The 16,176-nt window shown below is 34.8% G+C and overlaps 2 pseudogenes; both read right to left on the reverse strand.

The window, feature by feature from the left end:
- Window positions 1-4,395: 4,395 nt before the first annotated feature.
- LOC125121059 (olfactory receptor 5W2-like) lies at window positions 4,396-5,330 on the reverse strand (annotated as a pseudogene).
- Window positions 5,331-11,377: 6,047 nt separating this feature from the next.
- LOC125121060 (olfactory receptor 5I1-like) lies at window positions 11,378-12,324 on the reverse strand (annotated as a pseudogene).
- Window positions 12,325-16,176: the final 3,852 nt, after the last annotated feature.

A 16,176-nucleotide genomic window follows, 5' to 3' on the forward strand; every position in this document is an offset into this window, starting at 1 on the left:
GAGATTTTCCTTAGGCCTAAGAATAAATGCAAATGGTACACCTGAAGATGAATTTCACATTTTTATTTTAATGTTGTATTCACACTAGTTTTCCAGTAAAACAAAATATACCTTAACCTAGTATATACATTTCCCCAATAATAAATATTATCTCTCCCATGAACCAAAAGCAAGATAAAATGAATAAAAATGGTATATTGTGGATATTAACATGTTCTGAAAGATTCTTACTCTTCCGAAAAGAATATATCTTTTCTAGCCATTAAATAAAAATTTCAATGAGTAATCAGGCATAAAATGCTCTATTCACAAATCTAGTTTTTTTTTTTTTTTTTTTCAGAGAGGTAAGCTTTTATTCTCATACTTAAATTAAGACCTTGAAACCCACTCTAGGTAAGGAGGGCTTGCCTACCTGAGCAATAGGCAAATGGCATTTTATTTTACCAAGCACACTGGGACTCAAATCTCTGAAGGTACTACTGCTCTTAGGCTTTGTTGTTATGCAAACACTTCATTAATTATACTTCCCCTTCTGTATATTCCCCTCTGAATTAAAAAACAAATTAGCAAAGGCTGATCTTTTAGCCTTCACTGCTGTCACTAAATTGATCTATGGTAGGAAGAAAATTGAAAACAGTTTTTATGGTTTATTTCACAGTTACTCTCCACCAATATCCTCCTCTAGTCAGAGGAAATCTAATGAAAATCAAACAGATCCCTGCTTAATCTTTTCTAACTCCTTTGGATTGTTCACTGTGTTTTGGAAATATTCTTCTTCATGACCACTTTTAGGAAAATTACAACACTTTGCATCATCATTTTTATTGAAATGTAGTACTATTATTAAAAGCTATTATTAAAAGCATATACCATAAAAGTCAAACTCCTAATGTATAGAGTTATTTGGTTTTAATATATTTCATCCCAATGTCTACTTCATGAACATTTAGATCACTGCAATAAGAAGTCCATACCTATTGCTGTCGCCCCTCTTCTCCCATACCCCAGCCCTGGCAACCACTATTCTACTATCTGATTCTATGTGGTTTCCTCTTCAGTCATCTCCTATAAAGTGAATCATCCAATATATGTCTTTTTATGGTCAGGTTTCTTCAGTAAAAGGTTTTCAAAGTCCATCCAAGTTGTAGAATGTGTTAGAATTTTGTTTCATTACAGGGCAGAATCATATTTAATTTTATGGATATAAAACACGTTGTTGACCTGTTCTTTCATTAGAGGCAATTTGTTTTTACCCTTCATCATGAATAATGATGCTATAAGCTTCCTGTCAATTCTACCTTTGAAGGCTGCTTTCATCATCACACATTGTCTCACTCCCATCCACCAACCACGTATTTGAGGTCAATTAACAGTCTTTGTAACTCCTCATTTTCTCAATAGTACACTCTTCTCTGAATTATATTTATTTCAGCATATCTCCACTAAATTTAAGTCTTATTTTGTATTTTCTAAACTGCACCATAAAAGGATTTGAAAGTAGTGCTTTCTAAATATTTGTTGTTAAGTTTTTCTGTCTATTAAAGTGGATAATGTTGTACAAAAATAGAAATATTCTATTTGGGGATTTTTCTACTGATATAACACACATGTGCAAAGTTGACATTTAAAAATTGTGCATGAGTGATGATTTTTCTAAATCATCAGTTTCATATTTTTCTTAAATAAGTTGATTGATATTATCCATACCAGTTCTATGCAACATTAAGAAAAACCAGAATCTTCCTTTTCATGTCTTCCCCTAATCCTCTCCAACATATAGCAATGAAAATCTTCATACTCCTAAAACTTTGGTTTATCATCTTGGTAGGTATCTAGTGTGACTGGACTACTTCCCAAGGTCCTAGAACAAATCCTCCTTTCACAATGATCTGAATGATCAAAATACCTGTCACTTTCCATACTGTATGTGTGCTTTTCAAATATTGTCAATTACAAAGTGACTTTGCAAGTATATGTCCAGCACAATTTAAGAGACACAGTAGGCATGCTCACACATCTAATTAAAATATTAAAAGCTATTAAGAAATAAATGTGAAGTTAGTAATTACATAGTTCTCTAAGGGGCTAATGGTCATTTGGGTAGATTAAAGATAGCTTTACACTTTATACACATGTCCCTTAGAGATACAGTGCCTATTTATCTCCCCTTTGCATTCTGCTTTAGCTGCTTTGACCAACAGTAATTGGTAGAAATGTCGTAAGTGACTTCTGAGTCTAGCCTTTAAGAAGACAGTGTCTGAAAACTATTAGGTGGCATGTAGGAAGTCCCACTAACCTGAATAAAACATCTGGCAGCTTCTGTGGAGTGAGAAGGGGAGAATCTGAGTCTATATTTTAGCCATTCTCATCCTGGGCCAGATATGAGTGACCTTACAGCTATTCCACCTCTCCATTGAATGCTTCATGCGACCTCAGTCAATATGAGAAAGAACTAAGTAATGAGTTAATGGTCCTTAAGTCCTGTAGTTTTGGAATACTACTGATGTTACAAAAGAATACAAGAACAGTGTTGGTAAACACATCAGAGAGACTATTTTAGGGACATTTATATTTACTCTTATGTATATATGCCCCAAAAGTGAAGAAAATCATTGAAAATCATATGTCTGTATATCTGACAAAGAACTTTTATCCCAAGTACATGAAGAGCTCTCAACAATAAGAAAACAGTCAATTAAAATGAAGCAAAGGATTGAACATATAGTCTCACCAAGAACATGTATAAATGCAAGTTCACACATAATATTTTACAAGAATGAAAACATGAAATACTCAAACACCAAGAATTTATAGCTCTTTACTCCTAGTGTAATTAATATGCATATGTTTATGGATCCAGTATTTTAATATCTGCACCATTTTATTTACCATGCTGCTGAGATATAATCAATACTCAAAAAATGTTATCTGATGTTTTGGTTTATTATGGATTTTCTTACTTTTGTTTTGTCAGACAACAGAGAGTGTTTTAGATAAACAGGAATGGAATGCTCAGTCCTTTAGCCAAGATTGCTCACAAACAGGGTGAAATAAAATTATGCTTTACCCAGATGAGTGTGAACCACAATAAGAAAATGAGAGTCATTCAACCAGGGCTGAGAAGAAGAATGCTTTCTGGAAATGAAATTGTCATGGAGGATGTGGCAGAAGAACTGATAATTGACAATAATAGCACAGTGACGTACCTTACCAAATTTTTTTCATCTGCCCTCATAAGCTTCTTTTCTTCTTTTACTTCCCAAGTTTTATTCACATAAAATTGACATATAGCATGTTTAAGGTAGACAACATGAAGATTTAATATATGTATACATTGTTTAGTGATTATCACGGTAAGGTTAATTTAAAAATGCATTGACTCCTATAGTTCCTATTTTGAGTGTGTGTACGGTGAGGACCATTAAGATCTAATGTCCTAGCAAATTTCAAGTTTACAAAGCAGAGTTATTAACGAGAATCACCCTATACATTAGCTCTCCAGAATTAATTCATCAAATAACAGAAAATGTGTGTACTTTGGGAAACAACTCCCATTTCATCCACCATCCAGAAACTACCAATCTACTCTCTATTTCTGAGTTCAAACTTTTTAGATTCAACACATCAGTAGGGCAGATAGTATATATCTTTCTCTGTCTGACTTATTCCATTTAGTATAATGCCTTCAGAGTGTAGCCATGTTGTGGCAGACATGACTTTTTTACATGAAAAAGGCATAGGCTTGCTCACCTCAAGGCATGTCTAATTATCATATCCTCTGCCTACTGTCTTTTTCTCCCAACCTGAATAATTGTCACATCTAAGACTGAATATATTGATGCAAAGATATACTATTTTTATATTTTGTTTTGGATTTATAACCCTCAATTTTTTTAAAGTTCCTGATGATTTTGAGCCTTTTATGCATTATTTAGCTGTTTAGTTAATTTATGTTTGATATTAGTACTGAACTTATGTTCATTACTATAGCAATTATAGTATGTGCCGTAGCCTATAAAAGACCTAAATGCTCAAAGATCTCCCAGTAAACACACAATAAATCTTCAGGTAATTGACTACAGTTTAAATGAAAGAATGAAACCAATAAAATTTGACAAAATTAGAAAACTCCTAACATTTTTTCAACAAAAAGGAAGTTCCATTCATAAATTCTTGATACATAATGAAGCAAGCTTTATTCGTTAACTGTAATATTTCTAAAATTTGGGCTTTATAGCACATATTCATCTATTAATTTGATGTATTTGATACAACTTTTTTCTATTGCATCATGCAAAATAACTTTACAAATGGAAACCTCACAGTATCTGTGATTCTCTCTCTCTCTCTCTCTCTGTGTGTGTGTGTGTGTATGTGTTTGTGAGATATACACTTTTAAAACCACCTTTTAAGCTTCAGCTTTTCCAGGGACTCTTTCACATCCTTGTTCCTTAAGCTGTAAATCACAGGGTTTAACATGGGAATCACAAGAGTGTAAAACAATGAGGTCATTTTGTCTTGATCTAGAGAGTATGAAGAACTTGGCCTGAAATACATAAAAAGCATAGTTCCCTGGAAAATTGCCACAGCAGTAAGGTGGGAAATACAGGTGGAGAAAGCTTTGAACTTCCCCTCAGCCGAGTGGATCTTCAAGACAGACAGAATTATATAACCATAAGAGACAAGGACTCCTGAAAAGTACTCAATTCAATGAAACCAAAAATGCTGAATATCATTATCTCATTGACCTGCGTATCTGAACAAGATAGCAGTAGGAGAGGGGGAATGTCACAGAAGAAATGGTTTATCTCATTAGACCCACAGAAGCATAAGCGGAATGCTAGTGTCGTGTGTATCAAAGCGTCTGCCATTCCCACCATGTAAACCCCAGCCATGAGCAGGGAGCACACTCTGCTGGACATGCTGACTGTGTAGAGCAAGGGGTTGCTGATGGCCTTGTACCGATCATAGGCCATCACTGCCAGCAGAAGACACTCAGCATCTGCAAAGATGCAGAAGACCATGAATTGCAGAGCACAGCCATAGAAGGGGATTGCCTTGTTCTTGGCCAATAGGTCCACCAGCATCTTGGGCCCAATTGCTGTGGAATAGCAGAGGTCACAGAAGGAGAGGTGGCTGAGGAAAAAGTACATGGGCGTGTGCAGCTGGGGGTCCATTCGAATTAACGTGATCATTCCAAGGTTTGCCAGAAGATTAATCAGGTAAACAAGTAGACACATGGCAAATAGGGTCCCTTTATTCTCCGTGTTATTAAAAATTCCCAAGAAAATGAATTCAGTCAAGGGGGAGCAATTCCCTCTATCCATTTTTCTCTGTTCTTGTCTAAACTTCTGAGAAAAATGTTCAAGAAAATGACACACGCAAATGTAATATTTCTGTACATCTGCAAAATATCATGACAGGATTCGATTTCTTTCTATAAGTGTCTTTATAGTCAGAAAATTATCAGTCATGTATCCACTCTGGAAAGAGGTATTGCACTGTCTTCCCAATAGCAAAAATTATCTGAGAAATAAAGTTGAGAAATTTGACCTAATCTAATCATGTCACTCATGAGATATGCTATTTTCTACAACTCTTGTCTTGCTTTACTTACCTTACCTCAGGGATTAAATTTGGATGAATTTAACTCTCTTCTCCTCTTCAAAATTATATGGAAGAGACACAGGTGTTAGCAGGTTATGAGCTGTACATTATGGGCTAAGCGTCTTCTATGTATGAAGATTTTCACATGGATACAAAAATGATTACCAATTTTGGTGTCTCAGGAACATGATTGCATTAAGAGTATTCATATAAGTTCCAGAAACAATGAACATATGATTGAGTAAAAATAATGAAAATAATTATGTTTCTGGTTTTGGTTTATTTTCAGTATTTGGTGGGATGTAAAATAAGTAATATTGGCCAGGTCTCTAGACATGTATTATTGTTCTGTCACCTATTTGTGGGAATTGTCTGGTGCCAAAGTATGAATCTTTTGACTTATCATAGGACAATGCTTAAAAGAAGTTAAAACAACCTTATTTAACATAGACATTTACATCTCTTTGGATTTTAAAAGCACTTTCATATTATGAAATGGAGATGAGATATGTAGTAATAAATGCTTCTGAAATATATTGGCTTATCTATCTCCTGTATGTGTCTATTTATGTGTGTTACATGTTTGCATGTGTGCATGTCTCTGTTGACATATGAGAACTAGAATGTGGGTGATGTATATATATATATATTTTTTCTTTTTGTCTTTCTAGGGCCACACCCATGGCGTATTTAGGTTCCCAGGCTAGGGGTCCAATTGGAGCTTTAGGCTGTAGCTGCTGGCCTACACCACAGCCACAGTAATCCCAGATTCGAGCCACATCTGTTATCTACACCACAGCTCACAGCAACACCAGATCCTTAACAAGGCCAGGGATCGAAACTGCAACCTCATGGTTCCTAGTCAGATTCATTTCTGCTGCACCACAAGGGGAACACCAGTTGGAGCTAAGTAACTATGACATATGATTCACAAGAAGTTCAATTTTTACGTGATGTTATTTGTAATGTAGAACTTTGATTACTTTTGAAATAAGACAACAGCAAACCCTTTAAATGTATGTTTATACTTTCCCAGTGATAAAAGGAGCAAAGGCTTTTCAGTAACCTAGGTTAGAGTCAACTGTTGAGAGGAGAGAAGAACTGAGAGGGTGGGAATAACATATACACACTGCTGCATAAAACAGTTGATTAACGATAACTTACTCTATAGCACAGGAAGGTCTACTCAAAAGTTTTTAGTAACATATATGGGAAAAAATAATGGATATATTTTTAAGTATGACTGATTTAGAGTTAAAAAAAAGTATGACTGATTCAGTTTGTTGTATACCTGAAACTAAAACAACATTGTAAATCAAATATACACCAATAAAATTAAACTTTAAAAATGGATAACTATTTAAATGTTACTGTATTCATGCTAATAATATCAGTTAGAGTCTTTCAGTTCTGAGAAGAAAATACCATTTGTGGCCATAAAATTACAGTGTTTAAGTTGAGTTAAGGAGCATAAATGATTCATTTACACATCTCTCAAATTTTTTTTTTCTTAAAAAATACCCCCCCCACACACATTATTAATTTTGGAGACTTAACCTACCTGAGATGAAGAGGCCATGGGTAGCTGAACAATGAGCAGGTGGCATTTTATTTTACCAGCCACAGTTGGGATTTAAATCTCTGAAGCTACTCTCCTTATGCTTTGTTGTCATGCAAACATGTCATTAATTATATTTCTGGTTCTGTATATTCCCCCATGATTATTGAAACAACTTTAGCAAAGGCTGAACTTCAGTGGTTCACTATGGCAACCAGTACAATCTGTGTTAAGGATAAAACTGAGAATTATTTTTATAATATGATTCACAGTTACCTCCTTCTCAATTGAAAGTAGGAATCTAATGGAACTCAAATAGACCACTACTTAATCATTTGCAACTGTTTTCTACTGTTTATTTTGTTTTTTCTCTTTTTGAACTATCCTCCTTCACCAAAACCATGAGTATTATTACCTTCCAGTGGCATTATTTTTTTAAATATAATATATATACTATAAAATTAACCCCTTGAGCATGTATACTTTTTTAAAGTATATTTTCAAGGTCATAGAGCCATCACAACTATCTAATTCCAGAATATTTTTTTGCCTGAGGACAGCTCTGGAGGCCAGGGAGTGTACAATTTTCCCGATAGGAGAGGGACGCGTGTTGGCTTTTGCAACGGAGACAGCCTCTTTGTCCCTTCTTTCTGGGCACTGGACTCCTCAAATTTTATTGGCATAAGTGGTTGATTATGTAGACAGTTTCTAACTACAGATTACATCATAGTGTTAAAAATACATCAGTTAAATTTTGCATGGTACAGCAGCTATACATCATGTTCTAAGATCTTTGTTTTAACTAAATTTAGTGAGTACAATTTAAGGGCAGTTAGGTACAATACATCATGTGGAAAGGAGGAGACTCAGTACAAATCATCCCATGGCCAGCAAGTCTCCACAAGTTGAGGTCACAGACACAAAAATTTGGCATTCACAAATCTTGTTTTTAGACTGGTGCTTATCTTTAAAGCATTATGGCAAGGAGACAGTGTAAGAAAATATAAACCAACTTAACTAGCTATCACTTAAAATCTTCTATAACTCATAGCTAGGTGTCTTTTGGTCATGAATAATATTTGTCTAACTTCTATGAACCTCATTAAAATCCTAACTCTAAAGTTTACTGTATAACTGTTAGTAGATAAACACTATGTTTTAATTAAGTTGGATTTAAATAGGGGAAAGTCCTTCAGGATGAAATTTTATATTATTTTTGTAGGTTTGTTAAATCACAAATTACCACGGGAAAATAAGAATGGAAAATGGGAATAATAAGCAGGTAATCAGGAAAGACTGAGGAAAACTGAATAACAAATAAAACAACAAGAAAGACCAGGTCACCTGAGAAACAATCCGTGTTCTCCAGCACAAACATGGAAATTGTTTTCCCAGGAAAGCCCCAATTCTTCCCCATCAACATCAAAATGAGGGCTGTGTAACCTGAGGCCTGCCCTCAGCTTGTACCACGCAGGCAGGCTTTTATCCTGACCAGAAGCCCACCTTCAGCTTGTACCATTCAGGTGAGCTCCCTTCCTTGGTTAGGAACCTGCCTTCAGATTTTTCTGCCTCCAGGCAAGGTCCTTTTTTTTTGAGTCCCTACATTTTCTCTGCTCCCTGGATTTTTTTCACTCTAATAAGGGACTTATAGCCCTTAGCAATCACTCCAGTTTCTCCCCTCTCAGACCCTGGTAACCACTAATCTACATTCTGATTTTTGTGCTTGCCTATTACAGACATATCACATAAGCAAAATCACACCGTATGTGTTTTGTGGGTGTGCCGTCTTTCTTTCTCTCAGCATAAAGTTTTCAAGATTCATCCATGTTGTTGCATGTGCCAATTTTTTTTTTCATTTTATGGTTGAAAAATATTTCATTTATGGATATATTGTTTTTATCAGTTGGATATGTTTGTACTTTTGGGATATGATGTATACTGATGCAATAATCATTCTTGTTTCAGGAATGAAATAATTTTAACTTGCTATTATCCATATTTGTTCTTTGCAAAATTGAGTACTGGAAGTTTCACTTCCTCAGCATCTATAAATCCTTCCCAAAAGTTAGCAGTGAATTTTCCATACTTATTTTACTTTGATAATATCTTGATGTCAGGTGTGATTTGGCAACTTCCAAAGGTTCGAGACCAAACCCTGCTTTCACCATGACCTGGATGATTCATGTGTCTGTCACTCTCCTTTCTGTGTATGTGCTGTTCATGTATTGCTTCATTCAGTGTATTTGCTAAGTTCATGGACATCATAGAACAAAAGATCACACACACAAACTCATTATTTTTTTATAAAATGTTAAAAGCTCTTCTAAAAGAATCTGGGATATGTAATTTAGAGTTCTATAACAGGATGATGATAGTTTGGGCAGATTAAAGATGGCAGTACTTTTTTTTAACAGAATTTCCTTAGATAGTACCTATTTACTGTCCCTTTGAATTTTTGCTGTCCTTTGACTTCTGTAACTACAGAAATTAGAGGAAATATTAGATGTCACCTCTGAGTCCAGCCTTTATAAGAGAGTTTCTGGAACCCATGAGCTATCATGTAAGAATTCCAAGTAATCTTTGGATAAACCATGTGACAGGCCATGTGACTACCTGGAGAGAACAAGGGAATCAGGTGAGTCAACCTTTCTAGCTGTTTGTATCATTGTGCCATAACAAAGACCCTGTAGCATAACCTAGCCCCTCAGTGAGTAACACATGACCTCAGTCAACATGCAGAACAACAGAATACAATCCAGTAGTCTTTTTTTAAACCATGGCCTTATGGGATAGTAAAAGAAAACTGAAGTACTATGAATAGAATATAATCAGGAAAAAAAATCACTAATCATTTCTTATTACTGTTCCATATTTTTATAAAATATTATTACTCCTATGTACTAATAGGTAATATAGATGCTAGATAAACTGAATAAAAGATTTGCAAACCACATATCTGGCAAATAATCTGTAGCCAAGATATAAAAGGAATTCTCATAAATAATAGCAGAATCTACTTAAAAATGGGAAAATATTTCAAACAGATAGGTCACCAAAAAAGATATATAAGAGGCAACTAAGTAATAATAATAATAAAAACAGTTATGGAAATATATCTTGAAATGCTGTATGTTCCCTAAGTTCAGTCTTCAAATGCACATTATTGGTGTTGTCATGGCTTTGATCTGCCCATTAAGACAGGTTTTATATGTGGTAGCTGACAGTTTTTCTGAGATGCCAGAGAAGGATGTTCCACATTTTTAGTAATAATTTGATATACCAAAAAATAAAATATAGAGAGGAAAACAAATACTTTGCCCTGCAATTAACCTACATTCTTTAAGCTGCTACTTAGAAAAAATTCTTTAAATTACTTTGGAGCAGATTTGGTATAGAAGTTTGCTCAACATATTATGAAACTGCACTTATGAAAATGGATTTAATTTTGTATTATAGCTTTTCTAATATTCCTTCCTTTCACCATCTTACTATAGTATAGGCATTTTAATTAAATATATATATATATATTATATATATATTGTATCATTATATATATATTATATATATTATATATATATATATATATTATATATATATAATATCCATCAAGTGCTTAAAATAGTTCAGGCACTATTCTCACCATTTAGTCAGTTAAACATTCAACAATCAATGATAAAGGTACTCTGTTCTCCCCTTTTTGCAGGTAATTGAGGCAGAGAACAAATGAGTCAATTATTCAAAATGCAACTCACTAGCTGGGTACAAGCACTGGCTTGTGAAGCAAAGGAATCTGGATTCCTTCCTGATACAGTAATCATGTAAAAGTAATCTTGTAAATGAGATAGTCTGCACATAAAAGCACATGCACGCGCGCGCGCACACACACACACACACACACACACACACACACACACACACATACATTTCTAAAGTATTTTCTATATCCCTTAAGACATCCATTACAACCCATTCTAACATGAACTCCAGGCTGCTAAAGGTCAGACAGCGGTCCAACTACTATTTGGAAACAATTTTGAAACTTTTAATTGTTTTCATGTATCCTGGGGCTACAAAATGCATTTGGCTATGTGAAAAAAAAAAAAAGTGTTTGATAAAATCGCTTGTGGGAGATGTAGTGTATGTGTGGTTAAGGCTGCAGCAGGCTCCTCCTGTGTTAAGTGAGGATTCAGAGGAATCTTGGAACTTGATATTTCATGAGGAATCTACCTTTGATCTGAAGACTTTTTTAGTGGCGTCTTTTACATCTTTATTCCTCAAACTGTAAATCAAGGGATTCAACACAGGGATGATAATGGTGTAGAACACAGAGATAATTGTATCTGTATTGGGAGAATATAGGTAGCTGGGACACAAGTAAATAAAGAGAAGTGTCCCCTGGTAGATGGCGACTGAAGTCAGGTGGGAAGCACAGGCCGAGAAGCTTTTCTTACTCCCACTGGAAGAGCAGATCATTAAGACAGAGAGAAGAATGAAATAGTAAGAGATGATGATGATGATGAAACAGATGATTTCCGTCGAGCTGCCATACGTGGAGAGAAGCAATGCATTAAGTGATGTGTCTGTGCAGGATAACTTAAGCAGAGGAGGGAGGTCACATACAAAATTGATTAATGACATTTTTATCAGAGTACTTCAGAATAAACGCAAAGGACGTGTGAACCAGGGAACTCATGTTGCCTCCAAAGTATGACAAGACAATCAACCATATACAGATGCCCCGAGACATCACCACCGTATATAGTAGAGGGTTGCAGATGGCGCCATAGCCATCGTACGCCATAGTCGCCAAGATGAAGGATTCTGTACCTGCAAACATATAGAAAATATAAAACTGCAGTGCACAGCCATGGTAGGAAATTGATTTGTTCTCAAAGAGGAAATTGATGAGCATTTTAGGAACAATGACTGAGGAGTAACAAAGGTCTACAAAGGATAAGTTACTAAGGAAAAAATTGATGGGTGTTTTGAAGGTGCGAATTGATCCTAATTAACATCATTAATCCAATGTTCCCCATTAAAATCATACTGTACAGAATCAGAAACAGGAGAAACAGTTCAAACTGCAGTTTGGGGCGAGTTGGAAATCCTAACATAATAAACTCAGTCACCAAGGTATAGTTTCCATCTGTAAATTCCATATTGTGTGTTGTTTTCTTCTTATGAGAATTCTATCGTCCTAAAATATTATATTGATGGAAAGAGAAAAAATGCATATAAGGTTATTTTATTGTTTCAACAAACAAATTGGCAATCAAATAAAGAATCCCAGCCCAGACATCCTTCCAAGTGTAAACTCTGAGAAATATGTTTCAGAATTACTAGTTAGATCTCATGATTGCTAGTTTTATTTGACTTGTTTGATTAATGACTAGTTCTTCCACTGGACGGACATGTCTGATCATGTTTGAATTTTCTTACCTTTCTGTATCCTAAATATAGTTCAAAGGCTGACCCAGAGAATTAAAGGAAGTAATGAATAGAATGATGATATGAAGAAATATATATATGTTATTTAAAATATATTGATGTAAGCATATATTTTGTAGTAATAACTGTAGAACAAATAGCTCTGTCCAGGATTTAGTAGGTAGTAGTGTGCTGTACTCTTGACAGATGTGGTTGGAGTGGTTTAATAAGATATACTTCAGCTCATTTTTGAAAAATACAAAGTAAAAGTGATATTAATGAAATGGAAAAAAGTCAGTAAATATCAGTTGTAAGGTAGTTTTTGTTTGTTTTCCTGTCTTTTTAGGACTGTAGCCATGGCATGTGGAAGGTCCCAGGGTAGGAGTTGAATGAGAGCTGCAATTGCCAGTCAATGTCACAGCCACAGCAACACCAGAACCTAGCCTCGTCTGTGACCTACACCACAGCTCAGGGCCACACTGGATCCTTTAACTCACTTATCGAGGCTAGGGATTGAACCTGCGTCCTCATGGATACTAGTCAGGTTTGTTACCACTGAGCCACAATGGGAACTCCAGTAAGTGCGTTTTTGACAGGAAAAAGTTTAGTGTAATTCCATAAATCCTGTCAAGATATTATGTCAATATGTTTTTCTCTCTGGGATTCATTACAATTCTTGGCCTCTAGTAAGCACTCAATGAATTTTAAGGGGGCAAAAAATTAGTCATAAGTTAACTTTTGATTTTTTAAAATATGACTCTATATAGCATTGTCACTGATATATATGAACAATTGAAAATAGTGAACAATTATTGATTTATATGTTAGTATAATTCAGGGTGATGAGTCTAAAAATGACGTCAATTCCTGCTTCTGGTATTGCAAAATTTTCTGGGAGTAGGTGGATTTGAATCTGACTTTAAAGTACAATAAATTTTATCTCAACCTTGAAAAATGGGCGTTCCCATTGTGGCTCAATGGTAATGAACCCAACCAGTATCCATGAGGATGAGGATTCAATCCCTGGTCTCTCTCAGTGGGTTAAGGATCCAGCATTGCTCTGAGTGAGCTGTGGTGCATGTAGCAGACAGTGACTTGGATCCCACATTGTTGTGGTTGTGGTATAAGCCAGGAGCTATAGCTCTGATTCAACCCCTAGCCTGGGAAATTTCATTTGCTGCAGGTATGGCTCTAAAAAGACACACACACACAAAAATAACCTTGAAGAATGGACTTGAAATACATAAAAAAGTGAACACACTATCCAATTGGCTATGTTTGTGCTGCCACAGTGTGCCAGAACAAAATGGCTTAAGGTCATTCTCTCAATTATGTAAATATCATTATGTCAGTGATAGTGCTAAGAACGTCATCATCCAAGTATCTTCTTATCATTAAATCCACCCTTTGGCATAGGCACAGAGAAGCCTAAGAGAATCACAAGAATCAATGTGCTGACTTATGGCCTCAGAATGACACTACATTAGGTTAGCAATTAATTTATTCTTGTTTTGCCTGTTTTCAAAGTAATCAGGGTATTTATAAATGATGAGAACAGACTTTAGAGTTAATAAGAATTTTATCAGAATCTCATGTTGGCCACATATTGGCTGTGTGGTCTTACACTCATATAGCAACCATGTGAGATATGTATTTTCATTATTATATTACAGATTAAAATATACTTTTATATATGCTTCATAATGTTATAATACAGATGTAGTAATATAAAATACAGTACAGTATAGTAGTATACATTATCATATAGATTAAAATAATATATATGATATGAATGGTTATATTATTTTAATCTGTGGACAACATATAGTACTATATTATACTGTATTATATATTACTACGTCTGTACTATAACATATATAGCATATATAATATATATTTTTAGATCCATACTAATTTATGGGAGCAGGGGAGATTTGATAATGACACCAAATATCTCATATGGTTGCTATATGGGTTGAAATAGGAAAATTATCTATCAACCAACTATCATTTATTGATTGATTGATCAATCTGTCTATCCCTTATTGTTGTCAGACTTCAGACAGATTGACACATAATAAGTAAACAGTAAGGATTAGTTTCAACTGCTCTACTGCTATCTCTTATTGTTTGTTTATGATTAGCATTGTGTTGCAAAGTTTTATTAATAATTTTTATCATTTTATAATGATTATGCTGTAAAATGCAATATTCTAAACACACAATAGGTAATCCATTTACTTATCACCAAAAAAATCTAACAAAACTACAATGCAGTACTATCATTATCATCTTTCTTTTACAGAGGAGAGAATCAAGCCACAAAGTGTTTGGGAGCTGAGATGTAATGAAAACAGGTTTGGACCTCAAGCCCCTGACTTCTAGATTGGCTTATTGTAAGCTAGATTCTCATTACTAATTTCATATTGTGCATAAGTATGTGAAGCTTAGAGTAATATTCCAAGTCATGCAGCTAGTAGGTGACAAGCATAATTCAAATTCAGTTGTGTCTGAAGTCAGAGCTCCTGAGAGCAACATGAGGGTGGTAAGAGCATCAATAGTGGGGCCACTGTGAGATAGGCTGAAGTGCACAGAGTGGCTGAAGAAAGAGAGGAATGATGTACATATTTACTGAAAACAGAGAGCATTGCTCTTGGGGACTTGTGCTGAGCTTTCATGTAGCCTAAGAATTGCAGGTAGAGAAACGGGAGAGGGAAGAGGAGCACGTGGTAAAAGTAGATGTTGGTGGAACTTGGATTGTTATTTTAAAGGGGAATGAACAGAAAGAACCAACCAGAATGCTATGATTCTCTAAATTCTTCCCCAAGATATAACAAAACAATGTTAGATAGAAAATAAATGAATTGAAACTATAAGTAGATAGCACTGCTTCAGTTCTCTTATCTGTAGCAGGAAATCTTATTTAAACAAGTGTTTCAGGTCCCTGTGGGAGCTATGTAAGAAAGAGTGGTATAAGCTAGATTTCTTTGTGGGCACAATACTAACTGATACTGTGGTTTCTTAACTATTAGACCAAATCAGTGGTTCTTGCTCTCAGATCCACAAAAGCCTATTTCTGCACCAATAAAGCCAGTCTTGTAACCACCAAAACTGCTTACCAAGGAAGGAGCTGCTTTCCAATTACCTAGATGAATAATTTCACCAATAGAACCAGGACGTTAACGTACATTTTCATACCATTGGGGACCTAATAATTGAAGGATTGCAAGTGTGCTCATTTCCAAGGTGCTCCTAGGGAATAATTTGCAGGTTATTACCATTGTGAATTACTTTTTGAATACCTTGATAATTATAATAACAACCCTGTTAGTCTTAGTTTGACTAGACATTTTTTCTCATTAGTATTGTGCTTGTTTTTAATGACATTTGAAATTCTACCCCCTCTTTATTGCAGAGGTTCTTTTATATATATATATATATATATATATATATATATATATATATATATATACACACACATATATATTTTGAGAGTTCATTGCAGAATATTATTTATATTTTGGCCAAAATTAAAAATAACCCTAATGCCCACCCATAGGAGATTGGTTCTGTTTTTGTTTTCT

Source organism: Phacochoerus africanus, chromosome 2 (assembly GCF_016906955.1).
Source record: "Phacochoerus africanus isolate WHEZ1 chromosome 2, ROS_Pafr_v1, whole genome shotgun sequence".
In the NCBI taxonomy this organism is placed as follows: Eukaryota; Metazoa; Chordata; class Mammalia; order Artiodactyla; family Suidae; genus Phacochoerus; species Phacochoerus africanus.